Raw genomic sequence first — 15,383 nt, 5'->3', positions numbered from 1 at the left:
ACTTTGGCCTTGAGTCCCTCGAAGGCTTCCACACACTTTTCATCCCACCTCCATGATCGATCTTTCTTCAAAAGGTCGGTCAAGGGACCATCTATTTTTGAGTACCCTGTGACGAACTTGTGGTAGTAATTCACTAAACTAAGGAATGAACGAAGTTGATGTACGGTTTTAGGCGCTTCCCATTCTTGAATGGTTTTGACCTTGACCTCATCCATCATAATGCACCCTGACTTCACTCGATGACAAATAAACATCACTTGATCTTGGGCAAACGAGCACTTCTCCCATTTGGTGTATAACTCATTCTCTCGCAAGGCTTGGAGAACCAATCTCAAATACTCCACAGCTCATGCAAGGTGGACGAGTATACGACAATATCGTCAAGGTAAACTATCACAAACTTATCTAAGTAAGGGTGGAAGACTTTATTCATAAGGGTGCAGAATGTGGCTGGTGCATTCATAAGACCAAAAGGCATGATAAGAAATTCATAAGATCCATACCTCGTAACCATGGTGGTCTACGTCTCATCCCCTTTTGCAATCCTCACTTGCCAATATCTGGACCGTAAATCGATCTTTGAGAACCACTTGGCTCCTCCAAGTTGATCGAACAACTCACCAACAATCGGGATCGGATACTTGTTTTGAACGGTCAACTTGTTCAACGCCCGGTAATCTACACACATCCTTAATGACCCATCATGCTTCTTTTGGATTAGCACCGAAGCACCGTAAGGCGATTTGGATGGCTGGATCATTCCCGCATCAAGCAACTATTTCAATTGCTTCTGCAACTCCTTTAGCTCGGAAGGTGCCATTATATAGGGCGTGCGAGATGGTGGCAATGTGTCTGTCACTAACTCGATTTTATGGTCCACGTCCCGTTTTGGCAGTAATTTCCTTGTGAGTTCATTAGGCATCGTGTCTTTGAACTCCTCCAACACTTCTTGGACTTCTTTGGACACTTCTACTCCCACCTTGGAATCGTCCTCATCTTTTATCACAGTGAAAGCGACAAAAGTTTATTCGCCTCGCTAGAGGCCTCGGCTAAATTGTATAGCCAATAACATTCTCATTCTGTCTAGTTCCCTTCTCACCGGTATGGCACTAGATTTGATGTGATCCAAGATGACCAACAAATCAGAATAGGGAATTATACACGCACGTACTTGATCGAACCATCGTAGTCCTAGTAATACATCGTAATCGTCAAGGGGGGTTACCGAAAATGAAACCTTTCCGCTCTAGTCTCCGATCTGAATTTTCACTTCCTTAGCTTCATCGGCCACCTGCTTGGCTTTCGTGTTCACAGACTTGATGGTCCCCCGTCATTGGTTGTTGTGGAGACCCAGCGCCTTAGCCACTCCTTCACGCATGAAGTTGTGGGTTGCCCCAGTGTCGATAAGGGCTTTCACGCGCTTTCCTTCGATCACCGCCTCAACAAACATTGAACCCCTTTTCGTTCCTTTAATTGGCTCAACAACACTAGCCTTAACAACATTGAGAAACCTTAAAGATCCCAGTTGAGCCCCTTCTTCATCATCAGAAGACTCGGCTCATTGGACTGCCACAACTTTTTCCCTTTGAAAGGACACATGAACTTGAGTTGGTTGGTGGCACCACAAATATGACAAGTTCTAGGCTTACCCGTTTCGTCGGCTTGCCTTATAGGATTGTTGTTTGGTTGCCACTTCTTGGGTTGGAGGTCTCCCCCACCTTTCTCCTTGTTGTCCTTATTGAACTTTGGTCTATCCACAGACGTTTTAATCTCAATCAGCCTTTTCTACAATCGCAATTCCATTCGTAACGTACCTCGTTCAATGTCGGCTTCACGTCTCCTCCACAAAACAACGCCATATCTATCAAGAAAAATGCCATCGTTTGCAACTTGATGCAATCCTCAAGTATGTTGGATGCCTTAAAATACCTCTCCATGTTCCATATGAAGTCATCCACTTCCCTTGCGCTCTTTGAGCCTATGAATGAAGTTGGTTTGGGAACATCAATTTGATGAGTGCCGCACCTCGAAGTTCCTCTCCTCCATTCCAACCAATCCGCCCCTCCAAGCATTCGATCTTTCCCATCATTTCCCTTTGGAAGGCATCGATCGTGCCTTGGACTTCTCCACGGATTGCTTCAAGTACCTCATTCCGGATATCATCAACATTCACTCGAACCATCCCAAGCACTTCGTCTCGAATGTTATGCTTCGAGTTGTTGATGATTCCTATGATTTCGTTCTCTAGCTTGTCACCTTCCTCTTCAAGTACCTTCACTCTATCGGCCACTATGCTAAACACTTCGAGAGCTTCTTGGTGCTCGCTCATGCCTTCCTCAAGCCGGGTCACCCGAGCTTCCATGACAGCACTCATCTCGACGAACTTTCCCCTCCTAGGCACTTTGTCCACTTGTTCGATGATCGGAACCTTCGTGACGTTGGCACTCGAATCCATCTCTTGCAACTTGAGTACGGAAGCACAACCTTGCTCTGATACCACTTGTCACGGGCTAAAATTAGATCTGTGTGGCACTAAGTTAGATCAAAGAGATTCTAACTTAGTAAGCCTTTTTGAAACAAAAAAATTAATGCAAGAATACTTAGAGAGAGAAACAAAGCTTGAGAATAAGATTGTATTCAACATCAACTCTTTACAAGGTGTGACTACATTTTTTTTAAAGGAGATTGTGTAAATTACAAGTAGAGCATTAAATGCATTAATGATGGATAGGTTGAGTGTGGGCAAGGAGATAGATTGAGTGTGGTTTTGGTAATAGATGGAGTGTGCACAAGACATTAAGATTGAGTGTGGATTTAGTTAAGTCTTGTTTGGTTGTTCCTCCACTTCTCCCTTCTTGGATTGGGCCATGACTTTGATGGACCTCTACTCCTCTTGATTGGGCCCTCCCACAAATGGGCCTTGACACTTAGCTTTCTTCTTGGCCTTACTCTTGCTTTGCAAAGATGGGTCATAGTCTGGGACTGACTGAGAGTCCTAGATATTCAATATCCTGGCTCTTTAAGACCTATCTTACTTAGCTAAAGACTATCCATTAAACCTTATTCATATATTATTGAAGATGGAATATTTGATGCTATTGAAATACTAGCCAACAATTAAAATGACAAATAAACCAAATTAAAAATGACAAATAAACCAAAATAAAAGCAGTATGAAATCTAAGAACAAAAATAAAAAACAAACGAAAGTTGAAGATGAAGTGCATGATTGTGCACTTCTTTGCATGTGGAGCACGTTCAGACCATCGAGAGAAGCATAAGTGGCTTCCAACCAAGAAATAGAAAAGCGAAAGAAAAAGGGAAAACAAACAACTCAAATATTATTTGAGGTGAGAAGTTATCATAAATAGAAGAATATATATGTAAAATATAATCACAATATTATAACATTGTGATAATATCATTATTATATTAGTTTTCTAACATATATAATTCAATATAACATTCAATACCATCTCTTTATCTTTTAACAAATATGTTTGATAAAGAGATTGAGAATGCCACGTTACTTGTTATTCATATTGATTTTCTAATAAATTGTGATGCAGCGTGCGTGGCTAGGATGAACCTTTATCAAGATTCGTTGATTCTTACGAATACCGAAAATTGATAGATATTGAGGAAACCTCGTTTTCTAATTAATAATCTTCCCCTAACAAAGTGTTTTAAGATCCTTTTAAATACCCAAACCCTAGCTTGCAAAAGAAATAAACAACTTTTAATAAATTGCAAAAAACACCCGAAACTAATAAAAAATGCGATTTTGAGCCCCTAAACGTTTCCGCCCGAAAAACACTAGGCAATCGTCGAAATCTGACACTTGCGAGATATTTTCGGATGCTGCAACTTTCGCATAAACGCCTCTTCGACTCGCACCGCATCATTCCCCCCAGGGTAGAAAAGATTCGTCCTCGAATCTGGAACCGCATCATCCTCATCAGAAGAAGACTCACCCACAAAAGGAACAAGATGCTTCACATTGAACACATCAGAGGTACGCACATGGCTGGGAAGGCGTAAACGATAAGCATTGGGGTTGATCTTCTCCACAATCTCAACAGGACCAATCTTCTTAGCAGCAAGCTTGCTATATTCATGAGCTGGAAAACGATCCTTAGTCAGAATAGCCCACACAAAGTCACCAACTTCAAAATCAACAGCACGCCTTCTCGAATCAGCCTTCTCCTTGTACTTGGCAGTAGCAGCAACCAAGCGGTCATGAGTGGTCTGATGAACCTGAGCCAACTGACCAACAAAATCCGCAGCAGTGGAATGAGGACGCACCTTGCTGGGCAGCGCTAACAAATCAAGAGGAGCACGCGGAGACAACCCGTAAATCACATGGAAAGGACTGAAACCAGTGGAGCGATTAACAGCATGATTGTGAGCAAACTCGGCCTGAGGCAGCTTCAGATCCCAAGCCTTAGGATGATCCCCAATTAAACTGCGCAGAAGGTTCCCCAAAGACCTATTAACAACTTCAGTTTGGCCATCAGTTTGCGGGTGATAGGCACTGCTAAAATTCAGCTGAGTATTAACCAAACGCCAAAGACTCCTCCAAAAGTGACTCACAAAGCGAGTGTCCCGATCAGAAACTATGGAGGCAGGAAGTCCATGAAGGCGATACACATCCCTGAAATAAAGCTGTGCAACAGCCACAGCATCAGAGGTTTTCTTGCAGGGAATGAAATGAACCATCTTCGAGAATCGGTCAACCACCACAAAAATCGAATCAGAACCACGCTGGGTACGTGGCAGCCCAAGGACAAAATCCATACTGACATCAGACCATGGTTGAGTGGGAATAGGCAGAGGCAAGTATAACCCGGCATTAGTCGAAGCGCCTTTAGCCAACTGACAAACACGACAACGAGCAACAAAACGCCCCACCTCTTTGCGCATCGAAGGCCAGAAATAAGAAGCTGCAAGAAGCTGGAAGGTACGATCACGCCCAACATGGCCTTCTTTGTGGAGTTCCTGAATCATCCTCAAACGCAGGCTGCAATCTGGAATGCACAGCTGCACACCGCGGAAAAGGAACCCATCCTCCAAGACAAAGTCCCTCGAATCCCCCTGTTGGATGCGAATGAGGACCTGAGAAAAGAAAGGATCATCACGATAGAGGTCCACAAACGAATCAAAGCCGGGTACATGGACACGCATCTCCGCCAACAGCCCATGACGACGACTCAAAGCATCAGCCACGCGATTAGACACACCAGCCTTGTGTTTAATCACAAAAGTAAACTGCTGTAAATAAGAGACCCACGAAGCATGACGATGAGAAATCTTGTCCTGACCACCAAGATGCTTGAGGGAATCATGATCCGTATATAAGACAAACTCCCGCTGAAATAAATAATGACGCCAGTGTTTGACTGCCTGGACAATAGCATAGAACTCAATATCATAGGTACTGAAACGAAGTTTAGCGCTAGACAGTTTCTCACTAAAATAAGCAACAGGACGCCCAGATTGGCTAAGTACAGCCCCAATACCCAATTTCGAAGCATCACAATGTAGTTCAAATGGCTGGGAAAAATCAGGAAGAACCAAAATAGGGGCTGAAGTGAGTCGGTGCTTGATCTCAACAAAGGCAGCCTCGGCATCATCCGTCCAGAAGAACTTAACCCCCTTCATACAATCAGTGATAGGAGCCGTAACACTACTGAAGTGAGGAATAAAACGCCGATAGAAGGAAGCCAAGCCATGAAAACTGCGAACTTCAGTGATCGAAGAGGGGCGGGGCCACTGATTGACAGCCAGTACCTTACTCGGGTCCACTTTCAGGCCCTCTCGAGACACCACATAACCGAGGAACTGGGTAGAATCAGTAAGAAATGTGCACTTCGAGGAAGCAGCATAGAACTTGTCACGCCGGAGAACAGATAACACCTCACGAAGATGGGAGAGGTGTGCTACCTCGCTGTCACTGTAAATCAAGATGTCGTCGAAGTAAACGACTACAAACTTCCCAATGAAAGGGCGAAGAGCCTGGTTCATCACACGCATAAAGGTGCTAGGAGCATTCGACAGACCAAACGGCATAACCAGCCACTCATATAAGCCCTCACGAGTCTTAAAGGCAGTCTTCCACTCATCACCCATGCGAATACGAATCTGATGGTATCCACTCTTGAGATCCAGTTTGCTAAACACAGAAGCACCACCCAACTGATCCAATAAGTCATCCAACCGGGGAATAGGAAACCGATAACGCACTGTAATCTTGTTGATAGCACGACTATCAATGCACATACGCCAAGACCCATCCTTTTTTGGGGTAAGAAGGGCCGGGACAGCACAGGGACTAAGGCTCTCTCGAATGTGTCCCTTAGCCAGCAAGTCCTCCACCTGTCTACGCAACTCTTCATGTTCTTTGGGACTCATGCGGTAATGAGGACGGTTGGGTAGGGCAGCACCTGGAACCAAGTCAATGTGATGCTGGATATCACGCAAAGGAGGCAAGGCACAAGGTAGATTCTCAGGAAAAACATCTGCAAACTCCTGTAACAGCGGCTGCACTGGAATAGGCACCTCAGAACTAGCACCACAGGTAATCAGCGAACAAAATAGAGCAAACACCATGCCTGATTCGACCATGGCGGTTTGAAAAGGACCCCGAGACAACAAGGTGGCAGGGGGGGACACATGATGAGTGGGGGCAGCACCCTTCTTGGGCTGATTTGGCATCAACACAATCTTGGTACCATGAAATAAGAACGTGTAGGTATTAGCACGCCCATCATGTATAACAGAATGATCAAACTGCCAAGGGCGACCAAGTAAAAGGTGACAAGCATCCATAGGAACCACATCACAATATACAGCATCACGATAATGGGAACCAATGGAAAAATTAACAAGTACGCGCTTCGAAACTGTAACATCCGTACCTTGACTCAGCCAGGACAAGCGATAAGGCTTGGGATGAGGTTCAGTGGACAGACCCAGCTTCGAAACTGCAACCTCAGAAATCACATTCTCACAACTCCCAGCATCAATGATGAAGGTGCAAACTTTGCCACCGATGGTACAAGTGGAATGGAACAGATTATTGCGTAACCACTCGTTGTCAGGAGCACGAGGGGTTAAACATGATCGACGAATCACCAGAAGGGGGCCAACATCACCAGAAACATACTCCTCCGCTGCCTCATCATCATAAACATCATACACTGGGGCTGAATCTGAAGGAAGAGCAGAGTCAGGATCATCCACCTCAGTAAAAAGACCACGATTGGTGGACTTTGGGTTGCGACACTCTGCTTGGCGATGGCCAACTTCACCACAATTGAAACAACGCAAGCCACCGGGACGTCCCTGCGGGGGGGCTGTAGTGCCGCGAGGGGGGGCTGGGGTGGGATGGGCCGACTGGGAAGAAGAACCAATGCCACTAGTGGGGACAACCTGTTTTCCAAAGCTACCCGAACCGCGCCTGGCTAGCTGTTTCTCAGCCTGTGAAGCACGCTGATGTGCCTCAGAAACAGTCAAGGGATCAAACATATTCAAAATATCCTGCAACTGGAGGCGAAGGCCACCAATATAGCGAGAAACCAACTGGAGAGGGGACTCAGACAGGTCAACACGAGCCACAAAGGTGTAAAACTCAGTGGAATAGTCATCCACGGAACGAGAACCCTGACGAAGATTCTGGAACCGCTGGTACAGGTTACGTTCATAATTATATGGTAGAAACGCAGCCCTAATATGCTTCCTGAATTTGTCCCAATTCGTGAGCTTTGCCTTACCATGACGAACACGTGTCTGTTTCAACTGCTGCCACCATGCTTGTGCACGACCATGTAAGCGGATCGTAACAAGGGGTACACGACGATCTGCAGGAACTTCCTTGAAATCCAGAATCTCTTCAACCTGAGAAAGCCAATCAATAAACTCTTCCGGTGATAGACTACCATCGAACTTAGGGATGTCCACCCTGAAAGCCTGCTCCCAGCGATGATTGGGGCGTTCAGGGGATCGATTCCGAAGACCACCCAGAGGGTTTTCATCTGTCATCGTAACATCATCTTCAGGGTGGTGCATGTGCATAGATGCATCCATCCGTTGCGTCAACCATTCAACCTGCCGCCTCAAATCGTCGTTATCACGGCGAAACTCAGCGTTTTCACGTCGCAACTCAGCAAGGTCACCATCATCAGCACCAGGGGTAGGGTTGCGCGGCTGTCTTCGGGGCGGCATACCTCAGGGTCGACTGGAAACTGATACCAACTGATGCAGCGTGCGTGGCTAGGATGAACCTTTATCAAGATTCGTTGATTCTTACGAATACCGAAAATTGATAGATATTGAGGAAACCTCGTTTTCTAATTAATAATCTTCCCCTAACAAAGTGTTTTAAGATCCTTTTAAATACCCAAACCCTAGCTTGCAAAAGAAATAAACAACTTTTAATAAATTGCAAAAAACACCCGAAACTAATAAAAAATGCGATTTTGAGCCCCTAAACGTTTCCGCCCGAAAAACACTAGGCAATCGTCGAAATCTGACACTTGCGAGATATTTTCGGATGCTGCAACTTTCGCATAAACGCCTCTTCGACTCGCACCGCATCAAATTGACTTGGATATGGAAAACACTAGCAGTTGAATTCAAGAGTGTTGTCCGAATAGGATGAGGAGTAACACGAGTAATTAGATTCGTTGGGACTATCTGAAGAGGAAAAGAAACACGATGAGCGAGAATCAACGGTACTTTCTAAGGAGGAATACGAGTAGTTTAATTCGATAGGTCTGTCTGAGGAGGATGAAAAATAATAAGTAATGAGATTCGATATTGTTGTCCGAGAAGAAACATGGGCAGTTGGTTCGATGGGGTTGTCCTAGAAGAAGGAGGATAAACACAAAGAGCAAGATTCGATAGTGTTGTCCGAGATTTAACACGAACTATTTGATTCAATGGAGTAGTCCGAAGAGGATGAGGAATATTGTGGCAATCGTTTACCTTATATTATTTTATAAGGTAGTTTTGTTTAATGGATAGTGTTCCATAAATTAATAAGTTTTTTAAACTTCTAATTGAATAAAAATAAACAAATTTGATTTAACCAAAAAAAATATTTGAACTATAAATATTTAATTTGTAACTTATTTAAAACCAATATATAAATATTATGTCTAAAAACAAAACAAAAGAATATATACATATATTACATTTAGCAAACAAATTAAATTCAATATGCCCAATTAAAACAAGGTTCCTATATATTTAAAAATAAGATACAATTTTGATCCACACCTCACAAACTTAGTCAATTTTAACTTTGTTTATTTATTTCTTGTATATAAAGTAAACTAATATACATACAAGATAATATAATATTTTCATATTCTCAATATTATAGTTTCTTACAAAGTATCAGAATCATATTCTCTTCTCCTCCGATCACTTCACCGACCATTCTCTTTCAAACAATCGACTTCTATCTTTTCAATGACAAAATCGAAAGATGTTTCGTCGTCTCTTCATACTTCTTCTCCCACTACTCTCTTCCTACTTCTTCTCCCACTACGCTAGTGTTATATGGTCCTCACGGCCATAACTCATGTGTTCTTCTTTCAAAAGAAGAATATAATATTACTCCATACTCCACCGCTTATTCTCAAAAACCCATAAAATTAGTTGTGCAATTCATGGACGTCTAATGGATCATCCATAACCTGTTATAAACTGAATGGTAAGAATGACATGGCATGGGCGAATTAAATCCGAATTTTGATATATGGTAAATGAAATAAGCATTTAATTTAATACTTTGTTCTAACCCCCATGAACTCAAAGTTTGAGGCTTTGAACAAGGACAATCACCAAGTCATGTCTTTGATTTTCAATTCTATGAACACTCTACCATCTAGAACAAGGTGATAATATACCCCATCAGAGTAGCCCGATAGAAAGAGTCGACTTAAAAGACTAAAATGTCACGAATTTGGAAGTGCTCTATGTAAACGAAAGGTCATAGTTGTGGGGAGTTAAAGTGAATGAAATGGAAAGATAAGCAAAGAGATTGAATAAGAGAGATGATAAACTCTAAGGAGTTATTGTTATTGATATTAAAATTTACATATACTAGGATTTACGGTAAAGATAGTAAATGAAAGGTTATAAGTAATATTTAATGATGACTCTTCAGTTTACATGTAGATGAAACCAAAAAAAAACTCAAAAGTCTTTTGAGAGATGAGTGATTGATCTTCTCTTATCCTTGAATATTGATGATATGTTAAGCTTTAATACCTTCCTTAAAAGATAAAATAATTTATAATTTGAGACTAGTCCTTTGGTGATGATATTAACCAATTGATTATCAATAAATATGTATTTAATGATGAGAGATTTCAGACTAAGTAATGATTTGGGATGAATGTAGGGCGTTGACATTGAATTTTCAATAGGTAATTATTTTCTCGATTTTAACCATGGGTAATGACTTTCTCTCGACTTTTACCACCAGTAATGATTTTCTCAACTTTTACAATCGGTAATGACTTTCTCTCGACTTTTACCACCAGTAATGATTTTCTCAACTTTTACAATCGGTAATGATTTCTTGTTATACCTAAGATTTTCTCAGTTTACATGTAGATGAAACCAAGAGTCTTTTGAGAAAAACTCAAAAGTCTTTTGAGAGATGAGTGATTGATCTTCTCTTATCATTAATATTGATGATATATTAGTCTTTAATACCTTCCCTCAAAGAATGATTTCAGGGAGACTAAGTAAAGATTTAGGATGAATGTAGGGCCCATTGTTGACATCGAATTTTCAATAGGTAATTATTTTCTCGATTTTAACCATCGGTAATGACTTTCTCGAGTTTTACCTTCGGTAATGATTTTCTCAACTTTTACAGTTGGTAATGATTTTCTCGACTTTTAGAATCGGTAATTATTTTATTGACTTTTAATAGTCGGCATCGACTTTAACAATCAATAATGATTTTCTCAACTTTTAAAAGTCGACAACATTTATAGTTGGACATATGTAGAAAATGCGAGATGACTAGAGAGGAAGAAGTTTGATGATGGTCAAAATTAAGATGTTGAGAATGATGGGATTTAAAGAATATGTAATGGTGAAAGTGAAAATGATGAGAAAAAGATGGTGAATGAGATAAAATATAAGTGTATAAATAATTGAGAGATAAATTTTATAATTTTAAAGATAAAGAGGGTGTAACAAAAGTAATGATAACATGTATGGTGACATTTAGAGAAAGACATGTTGATGAGATGAGTTTATAGAATGACATCATCTCAAAATATAAAGACCTAAAGACATCAACAAGAAGAATGTAACACATTTCTTTTAGGTGGTAGATCTTACATTCGACGACACCATTTTGTTTATTCGTACGTAAACACGATTCAATATAGAATCTAAAACTCATGTATGTTTCTCCTCAATCCGATTGAAAGAGTTTGGATTGAAAGAGTTTGATAGGATTGCAGGTGTTAACCTTAATGAATGCTCGTTAAAATAATTGAAATGAAAAGATAAATAGAGAGAAAATTAAAATAAAATGGAGAATGTAGAGAATACAATAAGAGAGATGATAAACTCTAAGGAGTTACATTGTTATTGAATTGATATTAAAATTTACATGTTCTAGTATTTATAGTATAGAAGAATACAAGATAGTAAATGAAAGGTTATAAGTAACATTAATGATGACTCTTTGATTTAGATGTAGATGAAACCAAAAGTCTCTTGAGAAAAATTCAAAAGTCTATTCAAAAGTCTTTTGAGAGATGAGTGATATGTCTTCTCTCATCCTTGAATATTGATGATATTAATCAATTTATTATCAATAAATATGTATTTAATGATAAAAGATTTTAGGGAGACCGAGTAATGATTTGGAACGAATGTAGGGCCCATGATTGACATCTAATTTTCAATCGGTAATTATTTTCTCGACTTTAACCATCGGTAATGACTTTCTCGACTTTTACCATCGGTAATGATTCTCAACTTTTATAGTCGGCGTCGACTTTTATTGTCGGTAAGCATCAACTTTTACCGTCGATAATTATTTTCTCGACTTTTACTTTCGTCATCAACTTTTACAGTTGGTAATGATTTTCTTGACTTTTAATAGTCGGTATCGACTATAACAATCAGTAATGATTTTCTCGATTTTTAACTATGTAAAAAAATACATTGAATTTGTGATCAACTCTTATAGTTGGACATATGTAGAAAATATGAGATGATAAGAGAGTAAGTAGTTTGACGGTGGTGAAGATTAAGACGTTGAGAATGATGGGATTTAAAGAATATGTGATGGTGAATGTGAAAGTATTGAGAAAATGATGGTGGATGAGAGAAAATATAAGTATAAATATAATTGAGAGAGAGATTTTATAATTTAAAAGATAAAGAGGGTGTAACAAAAGTAAAGATAACATGCATGGTTGAGACATTTAGAGAAAAACATGTTGATGAGATGAGTTTGTATAATGACATCATCTCAAAAGATAAAGACCTAAAGACATCAACAAGAAGAGTGAGACACATGTTTGTTTGTACGTGAACACGATTCAATATAGAATCCAAAACATGTTTGTACGTGAACACGATTCAATATAGAATCCAAAACTCATGTACAATAAGAGAGATGATAGACTCTAAAGAGTTACATTGTTATTGAATTAATATTAATATTTACATGTATTAGTATTTATTGTAAAGATGATGGTAAATGAAAGGTTACAAGTAACATTTAATTATGACTATTTAGTTTACATGTAGATGAAACTAAGAGTCTCTTGAGAAAAAACCAAAAAGTCTTTTGAGAGATAGTGATTGGTCTTCTCTTATCCTTGAACATTGATGATATTTTAGCCTTTAATAATGTCTCAACTAGTTGATTACTATGAGGATAAAAAATGGTGATGTCATGAAGACGTAGAACTACATAGAAAGAATACAAAATGGTGGTGCATCTACAAGTACTTGTTTGAATTAAATCCAAACTTTGAACTTGTTTGATCGCGAATTATAATGATGAAACCCACGTCAAGCGTTCACAAAGTATTTTCTAAAATTCATCAATAAAAGATTTGTATCCAATTTATGATAAAGCTCAATGCCTCGATCGTCGTGGATGAACCAATCACTTTCATTTTTTAAAGCTTGGACAATTCTATTGCACTTGTGAGTAGAAGCCCTAGTTTCGATTCGAGACGAGAAAATTTCCATATTGTGATCATTGTTGAAAGTTTGGGAATCTCAAATATCGATACTAGATTCACCATGGAAAGTCCTCTAATTAGAAGGCGTAAAAAGGAATCGCAACATCATCTTTGTCTCCATCTAGAGAGATGGTATTTAGTCGCGAGCACATGGTTTAAATTAGAAAAATATTTGGGATTTATTTGTTTCCAACTCTCTGTCCACTGATGGCGCGTCTGATTTGACTATGTTCGGCACACGATCTAAGGAAGTAGCTCGTGAAACTGGTAAGGGACTATTTGGAAATTTCCTTAAATGTATGCAATTTAACATATTAAATAAAAATTTGGTAAATTGGATAATTGATTCAAGTGTTTATAATCAAATGATTGGAAATAAATCTATTTTCTTAAATTACCGTCCATGTTATGATAATTTGGGGATTAAAACTGTCAATGCATCGTCAATTAAGATTGTTGGTATCAGATCAACTTATATTTTGGAGAAATTATTTCTCAAGACAATCCTTTATGTACCACACCTTGAGTGTAATCTCATATTAGTAAAAAGATTAACTTATGGATTTAAAGTGTCATGCTAATTTTTTACCAAATCATTCTGATTTTAGGTTACGGGTTCTGGACGACTATTGACAGTGCTAAACTATGTTTGAGTCTCTACATCATACATGGTGGTCCTTTCACCTCCACCTTGTTTCTCTTCCATTGCTTTCAATTATTTTTACGATCATAATATCAAAATCATGTTATGACATTATAAATTAGGTCATCCCAACTTTATGTATCTATCTAAACTCTTTCCCAAATTATTTATCAATGAAAAATCTATCTTGTTTCAATGTGAAATTTGTGAGTATGATAAGCATTCCCACGCTCATTTCCCTCGTTATCATACAAAGCTTCCAAACCTTTCACATTGTTTCATAGTGATTTTAGGGGTCCATTGAGAGTTACGACACTAAACGAGAAACGTTGGTTTGTCACGTTTTTTTGATAATCACACTCATCTAACTTGGGTATTCCTCATGAAAGATACATCTGAAGTCAATGAAAACTTTTAACAATTTTATTCAATGATTCATACTCAATTTCAAAATCCAATTCTCACTATAAAGACGGACGATATAAAATTGTTATTTTATCATAATCTTTCCAAAAATTTCTCGAAGAAAGATGCCAATTATCATAGTTAATGTGTTGACACTCCACAAAAAAATGTAGTAGCCGAATGCAAGAACCGATACATTCTCAAAATTACACGTTCCCTTCTTTTACCTTTAAATGCTCTTAACTCTTTTTGGAGAGATGATGTGTCCACTCTCACATATCTAATAAATCACATGCCATAAAAAAATGCTTCAATTTTAGAGTCTCATTCAACACCTCTTAAAATCTTTTACATTTACTAAAATTTTCTCCTCATATGTCCCTCTCAAAAATTTTGGTTGTTAATTGATTCGTTCATATTCACTCTCATGATCGAAGTAAACTTGACCCAAAATCTATCAAATGTATTTTCATCGAATATTCACCCTTTAAAAAGGATATCGATGTTAGTCTCTCATCACTAAAAGAATATATACCAAGATGGATGTCATATTCTTCAAAAACCAGGCTTACTATTCTCGTTCGGATATATATGGGGAGACATTTGAAGAATATCATTCATCTTTTTCATCTTCATCTACATCTCCCATCATCGAGGTAAATAATTATCATACCACTTCAAATCAAACTTCACTTCACTCACCTCCAAAGTCAAGACAGGAATGGGAACAAATTGTTAAGAGGTAGAGAATTACGTAGTCTGACGTAGAAGAATCTTGTCTACTAGGGTCAACCTCTAATGAAGATGTAAACAAGAATAGGCAGAACACATCAAACTCCAATCCCTTATTTGCGACTGGCAAGGGTCTTGCGTCTCCTCGTCAAATCGAGAATCCTAAGCCGATCGGCAATGAAATTCTTCCCCTAGAACAACCAATCATTGAAGGGGAAATTGAAGCTCCACATGCAAAGAAGCCGACATCTGCTCAATCTAAATCGGGTAAGTCTTCTAAATATAAAGGAGTATCGGATCATAGTCATAAGAATAGGGATAAAAACATTGAAGAACCGGTCCGTCCGGAAATGTCTATTCAAGTT

This window comes from Impatiens glandulifera, chromosome 9, assembly GCF_907164915.1.
Source record: "Impatiens glandulifera chromosome 9, dImpGla2.1, whole genome shotgun sequence".
Classification (NCBI taxonomy): domain Eukaryota; kingdom Viridiplantae; phylum Streptophyta; class Magnoliopsida; order Ericales; family Balsaminaceae; genus Impatiens; species Impatiens glandulifera.
The sequence above is the reverse complement of the archived record's forward strand: the minus strand, read 5'-3'. Positions refer to the sequence as shown.